The sequence below is a fragment of the Vulpes lagopus genome, chromosome 22 (genome assembly GCF_018345385.1).
Source record: "Vulpes lagopus strain Blue_001 chromosome 22, ASM1834538v1, whole genome shotgun sequence".
NCBI lineage: Eukaryota > Metazoa > Chordata > Mammalia > Carnivora > Canidae > Vulpes > Vulpes lagopus.
The window spans coordinates 19,988,803-20,006,193 of NC_054845.1; the positions used below are offsets into that span (position 1 = coordinate 19,988,803).

The 17,391-nt window shown below is 30.7% G+C and overlaps 1 protein-coding gene across 6 annotated transcripts in view; it reads right to left on the bottom strand.

The window, feature by feature from the left end:
* Window positions 1–17,391, bottom strand: part of ERBB4 (erb-b2 receptor tyrosine kinase 4) — a 1,096,742-nt gene that overhangs the window by 908,405 nt on the left and 170,946 nt on the right. The window lies entirely within an intron of this gene.

Genomic DNA, 17,391 nt, shown 5'->3' on the forward strand with positions numbered 1-17,391 from the left:
AATAATAACAACTTTCATTTTTTAGAAGTCTGATAGGCAGATGATATATAAATACCAAAGGAGGAAAAATGTAGTTAACGCTTTGTATTTAATTCACAAAAACAACTTAATATATAAATTATGACCTACAAAACTGATGATAATTATTATAGGAGAGCTCATGTTTTTAAAGATTTCCATTATGTCCTTCAGAATTTTATTTTTTGATAATAAGTATAATTTTATTGTGATTTCAAGTTATTCCTAATTTTGTGATCAAAAAAAAAAAATAGGGCATCAGGAATCACTAGTGTATCCAAAATGAATCCTGAGAAAATAATAGATATTACAGAGCTTTGCAGAATGGAAGTAATGTTCTCTTATTATTTTTCTTTCCTGCCTCTTTCCTTTAAGATTTAAAGGATCCCTGAATGGCTCAGTGGGCCTTTGGCCCAGGGCACTATCCTGGAGTTCTGCATCGGGCTCCCTGCGTGGAGCCTGCTTCTCCCTCTGCCTGTGTCTCTGCCTCTCTTTGTCTCTCATGAATAAATAAATAAAATCTAAAAAAAAAAGATTTAAAAAAATAAAAATGGAAGAATTATTAATTTAACTTAAAAATTTAAGGAATTCAGAATACGAAATTTAAATAAGTCTCGGAGGTCTTTTAGGGCGAAAATATATGAGAATACCTAACATGTTATTATATAATATTTTAAAATACAGTTTAAAGGAGTATCCAGTGCATTCAGCTAGTTTTAGGCATTATGACAGTCAATCCTCATTCAGCACTTTCTATTATTATGTATTTCTGGACAGAATATTTTGTCAGTTCTCCTAAAAGCCAATAAAAGTACAACCTTTAATATCAAGAAACCATTTAGACTTTATAAATAAAATGAAATCATTATTTCACAAAGAACTCTTATCCAAAAAGGTCACAGGAAAAGAAAGAAATGGTGAAATTCTTTCAATGAAACTGAGCTCATACTCTGAAGTGAGACACCTGGGTGTTTCATTGCCAAATTTATATCTTTATGGCACTGAGGAACACACACAAAAAAATTTTCATCTACTTTTTGGAATGACAGCTGCATACAGAGGCAGATAGTCTCACATATGACCACTAGAAAGAGTGGCCATGATACCTCGAATCTCATTACTTTCCATTACGTTTTAAAAGGTTCTTCCAAGTCATTATAGGAAAATGAGAATGAAGTTAAAAACACAAATTGACTTACAGAAGATTATAAAGAAAAGAAAGGTCAGTGATATACTTAACAGCTAATAAGCTCTAGGAAAGACTGAATCTGAGTATCCAAAAACAAGATAAACTACTGTTTTAAAACTGAAAGTTTTAATACATCTTCACACTCTAACAAATAAGGAGTATCTGTTCCAGAATGTGAATAAATTGCTCCTAAAAAAAGTGAAAATAAAGGAAAATAAACATAAAATCTGGTGAACGGGTCTGGCTGGAGATAGTTCAAAGCATAGTGCCACGTACTATATATGAGTCTGTGGGAATACTGGGAGTCTGTATTTTTCTTCAGTGAGTTCAGACTGCCAGTTTGATCACTCAGTATTAAGTTCTTGCTTCCCCAGATCAAACCTGCTTTCAAAAGCTGATATAAAAATCAGTTTTTATATCTTTAATAACACTAATTGCTGGCAATAAAACATGTATAACAGTAATCCAAAACTTAGGCAAAAAATAGAGACTAACACTTGAATATTCAGAGAAATTTTTAACCAAAATTCTGCTAAATGTACATTACAAGTACAGGAGAGGCTATGAATAAGAGTAGCTACATGTGTGCTTCTATTCATGAACCCATGCTCACACAAGTAAGAGATTATCATCCAGAATTTATGAGAAGAGGACATAACAGTTTCAAAGGTTGTGTAACAAATATACATGTCATGAGATGATACATCATGAGCAGTATTCAAAGGATGTGGACATTAATTTGAAATCTTTGCAACAGAAAAATCAGGTTATTTTTTCCTCATGTCTTAGATCTGTGTTGTTCAATAGTTAGCCACAGGTGATACTGGTATTTATTTTTTAATGTGTTCATTAAAATGAAATAAATTAAGAATTCAGTTATGTAATCGCACTGGCCACATTTCAATCGTTCAATAGCTCCATGTGACTAGTGGTTACCATAATAGTATAGATATTAAACATTTCGATGTGGCAAAAAGTTTTCTTGGACAAGAGCTGTTATAGAATGTATGCAATCTGTAACAGGAATGTGTGTGGTATAAATAACAAACACTTAACTAAAAAAGATCCAAATAGAAATTCATTTTTCCGGCATAATAAAAAGTGCAGGGTGTGGGTATTTGCTGACATTAGTTTCATTGCTAATTAATGACAAAAAAGAAAGCTGACTATTTCTCTTCTACCACCCTTACAGGTTTTATAGGCTGTGAGCTTTGTCTTTACACTTTTCACCTCAGGATGCAACATGTCTCCTGCATATCCATATATCTTTCCACATTCAAAATGGGAACAAGTGTAGAAAACAAAGTAGAGGCTGGGCCTACCTGTTCCTTACTCAAGCAAACACTTTCCTAAAAATCCCCCACAAAATTCCACTTATACCTCCTTGACCAAAACTGTACCATATACCTGCCCTTAGTTGGACAGGATATATTTCCAAGAAGTCTGAGAGAGTAAACCTAGTGAAATGTGTCATTTAAAGAAAAATAGAATGTTTCAAAAAACAGTAAGATGTAGAAACTAAAATTATATTGCTGTCCAATCAGCTACCTTTTCTGGTAATATCAGAACGCTTTGAAGAAATACTGAATGCTTCAAATCTGACATGTGAGTTCTATGATCAGTAAAACACAAATATTTACCTATTTCATGAGTTTATAAAATTGAGGACCATTCTCAGGAAACACAATTTTTCAAGACAAAACACATCACAATGAAGCATAATAAATAAACCATAAATGATACAAATTTGAAATAAAGAACATAAAAGTTACTAAAAATATAATTATCACCACTTGCCCAAAAAAGGCTGAATTTTAAAATCTACATTTATTGTTTCTAATAAATACAAATATGATTCTAGTTTGAAATTAAAAGCAAACAAAGCAGAAATAGAAAATGCTGTGGATATACATGACCAGGGAAGTAGTAGATATAAAATGGAAGAGACAAATTGTTAGTTAGTGGGTGTTTCGGGTTAACTCAAATTCTCACAATGAAACCCTAACCCCCAATACTCAGTGTGTGATTGTATTTAGTGTTAGGGCCTTCAAAGAGGTGATCAAGTTAAAATAAGGTCAATAGGGGGGCAGCCCGGTGGCTCAGCAGTTTAGCGCCACCTTCAGCCCAGGGCCTGATCCTGGAGACCACGTCGGGCTCCCAGCATGGAGCCTGCTTCTCCCTCTGCCTGTGTCTCTGCGCCTCTCTCTCTCTTTCTCTGTCTCTCATGAATAAATAAATAAAACCTTTAAAAAAAAAAAGATCAATAGGGTTGGAACTGGTATTCTTATAAGAAGAGGAAATTTAGGGCAGCCCGGGTGGCTCAGTGGTTTAGCACTGCCTTCAGCCCAGGCGTGATCCTGGAGACCCCACATCAGGCTCCCTGCATGAAGCCTGCTTCTCCCTTTGCCTGTGTCTCTGCTTCTCTCTGTGTGTCTCTCATGAATAAATAAATAAAATATTTAAAAAAAAAGAGAAAGGAAATTTAGACACACAGACACCAAGGATGCACTGGGCGAGTGGAAAGACCACATGAGAACACAGAGAACGTGGCCATCTGCAAGCCAAGGGAAGAATCCTCAAGAAAAAGTATCCATGCTCCCACCTCAACCATGGAAAATTTTAGACTCCAGAACTGAGAAAATAAATTTCTGTTGTTTAAATCATCCACTCTGTGATATTTTGTTATGGCAGCCTTAGCAAACTAATATAAAGAGAATGAGTGACAGAAAGTGAATTTCTGATCTATTCCAAATAATATGTTTGGGAGGATGGTGATATTGATTTTTTGGATTAATTATTCCTTGCAAATATTTGAAGCAGTACTGACCAAATTTGGTACTAGCCACATGTGGGTATTCAAATTTAGATTAATCAAGATTAAATAAAATAAAAAAATTAGTTCCTTACCTATGCTGGCCACTTTTCAAGCACTTAAAAACCACAATAGATGTCACAATAAAATGTTCATTTTCCTTATTTTTCCCAATAACTAAACACATAATAAGACATGTATGAACACCTTGGTTGCTATGGATTATACCAACAGAGATAATCATGTTGCTAAAATCATACACCAGCAAATGACCCTCACATAAATGGATTAGCATTGAATCATCTTTCAAACAAAGAAAGTACTTTATAAAATAACGTTAATGGATGTACTAGATATGGAAAGAACAAGGAATATCAGACGTATATATATATATATATATATATATATATATATATATATATATATATATATATATATATATATATATATATATATATATATATATATATATATATATATATATATATATATATATATATATATATATATATATATATATATATATATATATATATATATATATATATATATATATATATATATATATATATATATATATATATATATATATATATATATATATATATATATATATATATATATATATATATATATATATATATATATATATATATATATATATATATATATATATATATATATATATATATATATATATATATATATATATATATATATATATATATATATATATATATATATATATATATATATATATATATATATATATATATATATATATATATATATATATATATATATATATATATATATATATATATATATATATATATATATATATATATATATATATATATATATATATATATATATATATATATATATATATATATATATATATATATATATATATATATATATATATATATATATATATATATATATATATATATATATATATATATATATATATATATATATATATATATATATATATATATATATATATATATATATATATATATATATATATATATATATATATATATATATATATATATATATATATATATATATATATATATATATATATATATATATATATATATATATATATATATATATATATATATATATATATATATATATATATATATATATATATATATATATATATATATATATATATATATATATATATATATATATATATATATATATATATATATATATATATATATATATATATATATATATATATATATATATATATATATATATATATATATATATATATATATATATATATATATATATATATATATATATATATATATATATATATATATATATATATATATATATATATATATATATAGACCCTTTCTATGAGAGAGAAATAAGCCTTCATTCCTTTAAGCTTTTGTTACTTTTCAGAACATATATATCACTGCAGGACTTATATATAACCTGGCTTATCCTGACCATGAAGTTTATTTTTTTTATTCTGCAAATATATTTGTAATTAGTCTGTTTTCCATATGCAGTTGGCTAATCAAAAGAATACAACTATTGTAGAGGTGAAATTTAAAGCAGCTGTCCCTAAGCAGTTTTATACAGATAAAGGTCTATACAGTTAGGAGCTAACATCAAGTTTAAACCTAGATCATGGAGATCCCTGGGTGGCTCAGTGGTTTGGCGCCTGCCTTTGGCCCAGGGCCTGATCCTGGAGACCCGGGATCGAGTCCCACGTCGGGCTCCCTGCATGGAGCCTGCATCTCCCTCTGCCTGTGTCTCTGCCTCTCTCTCTCTCTCTCTCATAAATAAATCAAATATGTTTATATATATATATATATATATATATATATATATATATATATATACATATGTATATATAAACATATGTATATGAGAAAACAACCTGAGTAGTACTCAGAGTCTCATTTTTTATACCAGCAATTTCACAAAAGAAAAGCTTTTTATCTTTAGACTCAAATCTCAAATCTGTTTATAGACATAGAGTGAGGTAGGGTTGCTCCTGAAAACCAGCATTGCCAGTATGGGGATATTCTGGAGTTAAGAGACTCTTTGATGCATTTGCAAAAAGAGAAATGAGAAGGTAACTGAAAAACAAAAGTGGGTATAAATCATTTAATATTTCCAAGTGGCTTTTACAAACTAGAGTTGGACTTGGGAACATTTATATATCTGTTCATTTTCTTTTCCTTTGTTTCATTTTGTTTTCGGGAAGTTTCTATTAACCATATGTTGAATGCAAAGAGTTGTTCTAGACTTAATGATCTAATGTTGAATAAGGCAGTAATTCCTGTCCCCAGAAAACAGTGTAAGAGGGAAATGAGACTATGATATTTAATTTGTGTATCTAAAAATTACTGTCTATTAAAATTAACTTGAATAATTTCACAAAAGGTGACTAGTCAGTATTTTAAAAACACAAGCTCTATTTTCAAGTTCAATTTTTTAATGACATCTTTAATTCATAAATTACATTGGCATTTGATTCTTCATGTATCATTTTACTATGTGTAGGCTCAGGTGTTCTTACATTTTATGGACAAGACCATTAGATCTTTGAGAAAATTCTGAAGAATAATAATGGCTTATTTTAAGAGGCTGAGGATTCTGTATTACAAAATCACAAGCAAACTATCAACGTTAAATAAACTTCAAAATGGGCCTCCTCATGGCTAGTACAAAACTGGTCTAAAATATGAAGTTTGCTTCCTTTTGAAAGAAAAAGAGCCCTGATCTACAAACCCATTAAAGTCCTTAAGTAGCCACTGAAGGTTGCTGAGTGGCATTTGTCTAGCTTTAGCTTAACAGCTATAGAAAAACTCAAGAGAGATAAGAAATTGCCATGCTAAAGCTGTAGGCCTAACAATGCTGCTGGTTAGTCTCATAATTGTGAGCCCATTTTTTTTCCCAGTTTCTCAAAAAAGACACTTTAAAATCTTATTATTATTACAATGTACTCCTAAATAGTCAACTTCTTAGTATGGAATTTATTACAGAATTTAAATAAAATCTAACTTTTAAAGGGTATATGTTATATTAACTATGATGGGATTAAATATAGTACAAGAAATCAAAATTTTATATTAATAAGCATGGCTAAAGCACTGCCAACTTACGTATCACCTGTTCCCACCTCAACTTCCAACCTTTTCTCAAGAAGTTAACCATGTCAATTGTAAGGGAAATTTATACTGTGCAGTTCAGGACCACTAGGGTTAAGGAAAAGCACCAAATAAAATTAAATTAATTCCCCTTTATGTACAATAATATGGTTCAAATAAACTCCCAGAAGTAAAAACAGTTCTTTTTTATTCTTACAACTATATCCAACTTTGAACGTAAAAGCTACCTGACCTTTTCTGTAAGAAGCTGATTCTGTTAACAAGTTCAGTATCTTTAAATAATATTTGTTGCTCTAAACTGCTCACTGCAGACTGTTTTAGCCAGTAATTTGAAGGGGGGCAGGCAACCATTTTGTTGCACTGATCCCCACAAACCACACAAATTACAAATATAACAAGAGAAGAAGACATCATTAATCAAGTTATACATATTTCCTTCCATCACTGGGGAGAAAGGCCAGTTAGTTTGTCCCAGATACATCACCCTAAATGGTTTTTTGTTCATGTTGGTTTACACAGAATAAAAAATCTAAAGGTTATACTGACGCTACAATTTGTTTCTTATTGCTCCTTCTCCTCCCAACAGTGAAATTATTTTAATCATCAAAAACACATTTCAAAAAAAGCATGTTAGTCACAATTTATCACTTAATATTTAAATCCTTGAAAGAAAAGTATAACTTTTTGTTGTATTCCATGCTTATCTAAATAACAATACATTTTAACAACTTATTTTTACAACTCCCTAGGCAAATTCTCTAGTTTTTAATCATAAACTCATAGCAAGCACACTTGCTTCCCAGATAGACAGATGGACCCACATGAAAAACATCCTTTGTTTGATAAATTGAACTTACCAACTTTACCTCAGCACTTTAAATGCTCATGCTGAGGCCAATTACTTGAACATTATCTATAATACTATTTTCTACCGGAAAATAAAATGAATTGCTTGGTTTTGCTATCTTTGTAATGTGTTCATAGAAACATCTTATTAAGATGTTTTTAGGGATCCCTGGGTGGCGCAGCGGTTTGGCGCCTGCCTTTGGCCCAGGGCGCGATCCTGGAGACCCGGGATCGAATCCCACGTCGGGCTCCCGGTGCATGGAGCCTGCTTCTCCCTCTGCCTGTGTCTCTGCCTCTCTCTCTATCTCCCTGTGACTATCATAAATAAATAAAAATTTAAAAAAACAAAAAGATGTTTTTAGATTCTAGGTTTTCTAAATCAAACATGAGTATATTTTGTTCTGTTAGCATCATTTAGAAGGACTTTGGTGACCTAGGCATTTAAACATGATAATTTGAATTCTAATATACATAAATAAAATGTCTCACAAATACTATGCATAATGGATGATATCAGTGTTTTATCTTTCAAAAATTAAATGGAGAAAGCTGATATTCCACAAGATAATTTGTCTCTCAGCTTTTGCTTCTTCCATTTCACTTTTGTTCACAACACAGATCCTTACCAATATTATTTCATTCAGAACAATGAATTTTAAAATAAAAAATGATTCGTTTTCTTTAAATATTTTGTCATTGCCTCTTTATAATAAATTATAAAGTTTCTTTTGATGGTGTCCTCCCACTCTTATGATAAATTGGTAAGATCAATTTAGCATACTTATCTATCTGTGAAGAAGGAATGAAATGAGAATATGCCTTTAAAAACAGTTACCGTGTGTGTGTGTGTGTGTGTGTGTGTGTGTGTGTTCACTTGTTAGAGATTAGTTGTGAAAAGCAGGCCAAAGATAGTTAAGAAGAAATTTATAATAAATCTTCTAGAGCTTCATTTCATCAAACTTAATACTTGGAAATACTTCATCTTTCCCTTTTCCCATCTTCATTTCAGGGAAATATGCACTTGCCCATAGTAAAGCCCAGGAACTGAAAATGGTTTCATAAACACGTCTGACATTTTCCTTTCACCAGACTCCTTTACAATTGCTTAACAATGAAGAGTGCAGAAATGTAGCTTTCTATCAAAGGTACTGTGTGCTGCCCTGCACTGTGTGAGAGACTTGAAATTGTTCAGACCTACGGTCACTTGGATACTACATTACACTGCAAGAATATAGTAGTAGGTAAGCACAGTGGGGGGGGACAAAGTATCCTTTCTGAGCTGTGAGGGTTTAGATAATGGACAAACAATGATGGTTTTCATGGTGATGGATTCATTTGATTTTCACTGGCTTCACCCAGAATCTCCATTAGATTACTCTTGAACATAGTGTACTCAATTCCTTTCTTATTTGTCAAAGTACATTTTCTAGGCCAATCTTGCTTTTGAGAATATTTCTAAATGGCTTTCTATAGATATCTTCAAGTTTCTAAAAAAAAATTTGCTTGACAATATTAATATTCAAACATACCAACTATTATTTATATGTCCATTTCTGAGTAGAGTCATATCTTTCTATAATATGAACATATTTCTTTAAAAAAAAACTATGTTAATCTTTCCAACAGGATGATTCATAAAATCTTTAAATGACTTGTTTATCCATGTTATCTTACTATTATTTTAAAATATTCTATATGCTTTTGTAGTTTTTCATAAGATCATTTTTTTCCCTACATATTCTACATTTGTAGCCAGCAGAGTATCTGTTACCAAATAATACAGTCAATCTTTAGCTTGACTCTGTCTGACAATATTCTGGTTTATCTCCTAAAATAGGGAAAAGTAAAGTACACTTGTAGAGCAAACAGTTTGTCTGAAAAATGTTCTGCTCAAGTAATAGAGGATTATAAATTTTAAAAAGGGAGTAAATTCTTATCATCTTATGTGGCATCTTAGCTAATTGTAACCTAGGTTTTTAATTTGAATCTCTTGGACTTTAAGACTATGTATTTTTTAATTACTGGAATTCTTTGCATATAGATACATACGCACACACACACACACACACATGTAGTCATTTTGTCTGAACTATGAACAATTTAAGTAATATGAAAGACTATAGTGTAGCATAGTCTTAATTGGACCAAAGATCACAGAAGTTAAATGCTGCCTGCCATTATCGACAATTTATTAAGAGTGAATTAAAGAAGTAAAAAAAAAATTCATACTTTAATAATGTCTTAAGCAATCATTCACCAAAATTAAACATTGGATTCTGAATCTAATTTCAGTTATGAACCCTTGGGGTCAAAAGATGTTTATAACACATGATAAAAAAAAAACTGCACTGAGTATAGATTAAGATAGTACACTGCCCTAACTTGTGGCATGAGCAATTGGTATAAATTATTCTATTTGTTACACTTTTGTACAAACCATTTAAAATTGCTTATGGGGGGTGCCTGGCTAGCTCAGTTGGTGGAACTCATGACTCCGGATCTTGGGGTTGTGAGTTTGAGCCCCATGTTGGGTGTAGGGGTGTTTGAGTTACATAAAAATTTAAAATTGCTTATGAGAATTCTTCCTCCGGAGATCCAGAGGATGGGGGGGGGAGGGCGAATAAAGCACTGCAAATCATATTTTGCCATGCAATTTCACCATAACTATTGTTCTAAAAACAACAAAGCCTTCCACCACAAGACCATTTTTAAAAGTCTTGACTGACAATACCACTCCCTATTTATTAACGTCACTATACATATTAAACCAGTTCTAAATCTGATGTGTGCCATCAAATCAGAAATAATTATTTAAAAACTTGGAGATATATATTTAAATATATTATACATTTTAATTACATTTTAAAATATATTTTTTTCTTTTATAGAAAATCAGATGATGTGTATTAAGAGAACAATTTTCTATTCTGCCTAAAGGTTTAGAAATGTATATGTCACAAAGTGGAAGGTTTGGAGGAGAGTCAACCAATAAAATCTATACCGAATTGCTGAACATGAATTTCCAGGGTTTTATTTTTGGCTAATGCATCCCTTTTTTCCTGGTTTCCAACCTCACAGAAAAGAAGAGCAGAGGGCTGGCAAACACTGGCTTAATTATCCCCATCAGTCTCAGAGACAAGGCGCTTAAGAGTTTTAGCTGCTGTAAACACTCCCCTGATAGCAGATAAGGAATCTGCTGAAAGGCGGTTTTGTCTGGGGAAAACCTTAGGGGCACAGCAGTTAATCATTAGTGCAATATTGTATATGCATTACTACATCAAAGGAAACAGAACCCAATATTCTATTGTGAAGATTTTCTGTGTTTTCTTAAAGGTAAGAAAACTCATGCTAACCAGAGAAAAGATTTTTAAAAATTACATTTGCTGCAGAAACAAAGCATATTCTACTCTTCTTTTTTTTTTTTTTTTCTTTTCCTCCAAGAGAGAATGTCATTATTGGTTTGGTTTGGTTTTGTTCTGCTTTAATATGTGCCCGCAGGGATATACAAAGTTTCCACTGAAGTCAAAGATGTAACTTTTGTCTCAAAAAGAATTTGCACCTTTGTATCTAAACGCACTGATTAGAACCCAGAATATCACATAACCTTATTTTATCAAGACACTAGAAGCAAGCCAATGTTCTTCTTCCGTATCAGCACTGTGTTAGTCTAGGATCTATTTGTGGAAAACTGACCCTTCACTATCCCTGACAAAGAACCTTTCTATCACTTCAAAATGAAGGCATCCACAATGACCTCCTATTTGTAAAACTTAATAGACTTTTCATAGTCCCACAATCAGAGAATCTTGGAGGCTTCCAAAGTGTTCATAATACCTTTCCAGAGCTAACTTCCAATCTTTCTCAGCCATTCTGCTACTGTGCACAAGTAAAACAAAACTTTTCGGTGTCATACACTCCTCGCCCTTTCCCATACCCTGGCCTCAATACATGACTTCTGATTGTGTATCTATCCTCCGGCCCCCATTTCTACAGGTCTACCTTTCCTGGAAACTCCAAGTTTCATATCTAAATCTCTTCACAAACCATCTGTTATTGCTTCCCTCTGGCAATTGGAAATAATCTCTTTTTTCTTTCCTTCAAACTCTTTAAGCAACTTTATGTCTTAGTAATAATATCTGTTCTAATATTTAGTACATTATGGGTCAGAAGTCAGTGTTGTTACATGACTGAACTTAGTAGACACTATTTTTGTTAATGACCATGGTATAAATATTTCGTAGGATTTTAAGAAGAGTAAGACAATTATTTTCCATCACAAAGTGGTCATCTTTAATATTTCTAAGTTTCTTAGAGAAGAAAAATAAACTAACATTTAATAGGGTATTTTAATATGCAGCACATACTTCTTGAATTGGCCATAATTTGAGTTGTAATCGAAAAATTTCCCCTGAGAAACAATTTCTAAACAAATAGCAGTTACTGAAGAGGTTAAGTCTGTTTGTTTAAACTGTTAAGTTTTACAAATGTGTCCTCTCAAATGTATCCCAGTGCCATCCTTAAACCCTATAAAGATTTTTTAAACTATGGAAAAGTTTCAATATAAACCAGCTTTTGTATAACAAAATTTTAATATGGTGCATATGATTAAATGAATAAAGTCTTAACTATCTTGATTTTAGGTCTTCAAGAAGATTCTGTATTATGTGGGTCAAATATATCACTTGTCTAGACATCACTGGTCAAATAGACGAGCCTTCAAGGAGGTTCTACATTAGTTGGGTCAAACGCACCACTTGTCTAGACATCACTAGTCAAACAGACTGAATAAATATTTCAGACTGAATGAGCATTGATTTCTCTCAGAAGGCTGACCTCAAGACAGAGTGGCTCTTTCTGAAGTTGGTATATTCAAGAGGAGATATTTTGAATATGGGCTGTAAAGCAAATATCATAACTGAAATTTTGACCTTCAAGAGCACACTGCACTTCAGAATATTATTATAAATCAACTCTTTCACTTGCATTCATATAATCAATAAAAAAAATTGGGCCAGACTTTCTATACGAGAAAACAAAATCCATAGTGCAGAGAATGCATGCTTAGAAGAAAGCTTTTCTATAGCTATTTTAGAATAATAGTTAGAGCAAGGGGTTTGTAGCTTGCCAGTCACTAATTTGATATATATTTCTGGCAACTGTAGCTATATTGCCTTAGGCAAATTATTTAACCACCATGATTCTCAATCACTTGTCCACAAAAAAGGATAATGATATCTATTGGGCAATGATTGGCCCATGGTTATCATAACATTATTTGATTAATATGGAAAAGCAGAAATATGAAAGTTTTTATATACCTTGAAAAGAGGAGTAGAACAGGATAACTAGCTTTTCTAACCCAAGATATTGAAGACGTGGGTAAAAGAGATAAACATAAATTATACTAAATCACAACAAAAAGGATCTGGATTCACTCTTTTTCTATATATACTAATAAAAGATTATGAAAATTAAAATTGAAATCAATAATATTAGGGAAATACACTTATTCAGGCATATACATTTGCACCATCAAATTGATTATATACTGTAATACTCTGATACTTATGGGTGTATCAACATTTTACATATAAGTGTATCTTTTACATGATCAATATATAATATCTTAATAAGCATTTTAATATATAGAATATGTACAATAAATTGTAGCCATAGAAGGCATACGATTGTATAGGCATAACAATTAAAAATAGTTTCATGTAGAAAATTTTTTCCAGGTTATAAAAATATTTGAGATAAATAATTGAACATTTCAAAGAGTTGTAAAAAAAAATCTCATTTTTAGCTACACATATTTTTCTACTTTGTTATTATAAAGTTTTTAATTCAATAGCTATGTTTCTGTTTTTCTTTACTGGTTGAATCTAGCAAAATCATGACTTCTAAATGTTTAACTAATTCCAACAATATACTAAAATAAAGGCTTAATTTGAAGTTGAAATAAGTTAAGCAAAGGAACAAGCCAACTCAGCTGCTAATTTTAAAGAAAAGATAATAGCACTTATAATATATGCTCTTATAGATCATCAACAATGTGTTTTGTTTTTTTAGGCATATACTCACATATCATTTCTATTTAGGTACAAATCCATTTTGATGTGCTATAAATTTGTTTCCGCTCTTTAAAAATTAATACAATCTGACTAGTAAAGAGAAAACATAAAACTGTCATTTAAGCTATTTAATATGATTTTTTCTCCTGATACTTATCCCTAATACACTCACAGACATTGATGAGTTACAATACCAAGTAATGCTATATCTCATTCTTAAACTTTAAAATGGCTTATGAATAGCCATATTTCCCAAATAGAAAACTTCATTAATATCATGACATAGTCACTGCCGACACAATCTTTAGTGTATAAGAAATAATTCAATAGAAATGTTAGATAAAATTTTGCAATTTTGATCTCAGAGCAACAAGAATTTAACTTAGAACACATATACAACTGTGTATCTATATATTCCTCTCATAGAAAAAGTTATACTTTTTAAAAGACCTGTAATTTAACAGGTCTAATTATAAAAATTGAAATTTAATTATGATATACAATTCCCAAATGTCATTTGCAGTCCATTTATCTGATTTTTTCCCATCTGAGCCATCATAATTAAAAAGATATTTTACATGCCTACAAACACATATAAACACTTGAATTCAAAACATGAAAAACTTTATTCACTGATTGCATATTATATGTGTTGGCTATAAAATGACTAACAGCAGATATTACATTTAACATTTTAAAATATATTCCATTATAATTAGAATACAAGGTATATACACCAGAGTCATACTTATGTGATGATAACCTATATTTTAAAAATTTAAATGTTGTTAGATAATATAATTTAAAAAGGTGTGTAATTTTCATAATTGTGCAATTAAATGGCATATGCAGACTTTTCTGCATAATATACAATATAAAATAATTTATTTTCATTATATCTGTTTAAGACATTACTATGGAAAAAATAATTTTGGTATAACTAAAGTTAGGTACTAAAATAAACAGATATTTGACTGATAATTGTTTTACCTCATTATCATTGGCAAAAGAAATACATTGTATATTCTTCATTGAAAAGTAAAATATATGGATGACAAATAAAAAACCTAATACAATCATTATTTTGCTGAATTATTAATATTTCAAATGTTATAGTCTCATTTATCATGAAACTTTCAAATCCAACAATAAACTTAGATAAGAATAAACCAAAGCCAGCTATCTATTTAAAAGACAAATTAAAATAATTTACACTTGAAAGCAAATATATTTAAGGCAACTGCATTTGTTGTTTCCTTAAAAAAAAACTTGCATATTTATTTGGAAAGCAGTTGCATAAACATTTGTCAGATGAATCAATTTATATAAGAATTTACACTGGAATACAATTTTGTTGCATTTTTCAATGCAAGAGAACAAATAAAAGTGTACATTTTATCTACTTGTGTAAACCAATACATGTAATAATATCACCTGTTTAGCTGTGCAAAGTAACTGATCTTTCATGTTTAAATGGACACATTAGTACCAAATAAGCATAGGCATAATCTATCAAGAGTTAAAAATATATATATTTAATTTCTCAGCTTTAGGATATGCACTTTATTTTCTTTTTCAACCTACTGTGAAATTATACCACAGCTAAACCTGCCTCTATGAAAGGTTATAAATTTTTAAATCTTTTTTTAAATCTTTTTAAATCTTTCTAGAACTACCAACTTCTTATTCTTCTTCTATAGATTTGAACTTGACTCACAGATATCACATAGGTAATGGGAAGGAGATCCAGGGTATAAGTAAGTATACTTATCGATGCTAATATGTTGAGTATTTTAAGAGAAATCATGAAACCCATGTAGTTGGCACTCTGGAATGGCACCATTCCACAAGTCTTAAAAAAAATATACTTGGCAGTTTATTGAAGAATCTAGACCTAGTAAAAATTCACTTCAAATGTGGAATACTGCATATCTCAATATTGAGCTACAACTTCTTACTTTGGTTTTGTTGAGTAGTTCTAATTCCTTCTGCAATTAGCCATTCTTTTGAATCAACCTAGCATACAGCTAGTTGATTGTTTAGGGAGATGAGAGGAAAGAGATGGGATAATACTCGGGAAGTGATTCAGAGCATGTATTGCCAAAATTTTTTACACTGTGCATGCTATGCTTTTCCAAGTTGTCCTGTGCCCAATTAGAATCTGTTTTTTTTTTCTTTCAAAAAAATGAATTTCTGTCTAAAGCCCCTTGACTCCTACTAGTGCTAATAAAGAATTCTCAGTCAGCAATTTGCAGAGTAGGGAAGCCAGGGATAATACAACTGGGCAGCCTTTACAAGCAAAACAAAACACCAAAGAAAGGGAATAAAAAGGCTGACAAACAATGTAAGCTCTCCCATAAGGTTCATACTTATTTTTCCCCGTTTAAATGTACCATTGAAAAGCTGAATCAGCTGTGACCATAATGATACAAAGTTTTGATTATTATGGCAAATTATACCTTCTCTATTCAGGAGAGGGCAAAAAAGTTTTGTGGCTCATCAAAAGAAGCTGGGAGTGAGAGCCAAGGCCACTGACACTTGTGGTTGCAGATTAAGCTGTGAGCAGACTCTAAATAAATTCCATTCTCCCCCATCCCCAAAATACACTATTCTGGCTATTAAGACTGACTTGCATTCTATGCATGCCAGTACTCTATCCATTCAGGATCACTTATTTCAGTGGGAGACAGGGAGGGCAGTCTTCTGAATTAGGAAGCTGTAACAGATTAGTTTTGTGTGTGTGTGCGTGTACGTGTGTGTGTATAACAGACTGCTAACTATGAATGATTACAGTCTCTGCTTCAAGCCTAAATAAATCACATAATTTGTGAAAGTCAAAATCTTTTTAAGTGAAAAAAAAAGGAATGAAAAAATATGTTTGCTTGTAATTTCTGAACCCGGAATTAGCCTTTCTGTCATCTAGAATACGTAACTAATATCATTCTTTGAGAATCACAAAATAAGATTTTCAAAGACATATAATTAAATTAGCCAAACAAAAATTTTCAAAGATATATAAGCTTACATAAGAATAAAACACCCAAATTATCCTGTGAACTCTTTGATTTTCTTGATTAAATGAAGTTTTCTTTTTGTGCTGATGAGGTTTTTTAAAAGCTGTTTTGGAAAATGTGTTCATTCTCATTTAGAGCAGAAATAAGAATACATAAATCATAAGACTTAGAGGAAAACATGAAGCAAAAAAGTTATAACAATGCAAAGAAAGCTGTAACAATTCTAAAATGAAATTATAGAAAATGGAACAATATTAAGGACCATAAACCAAGTATC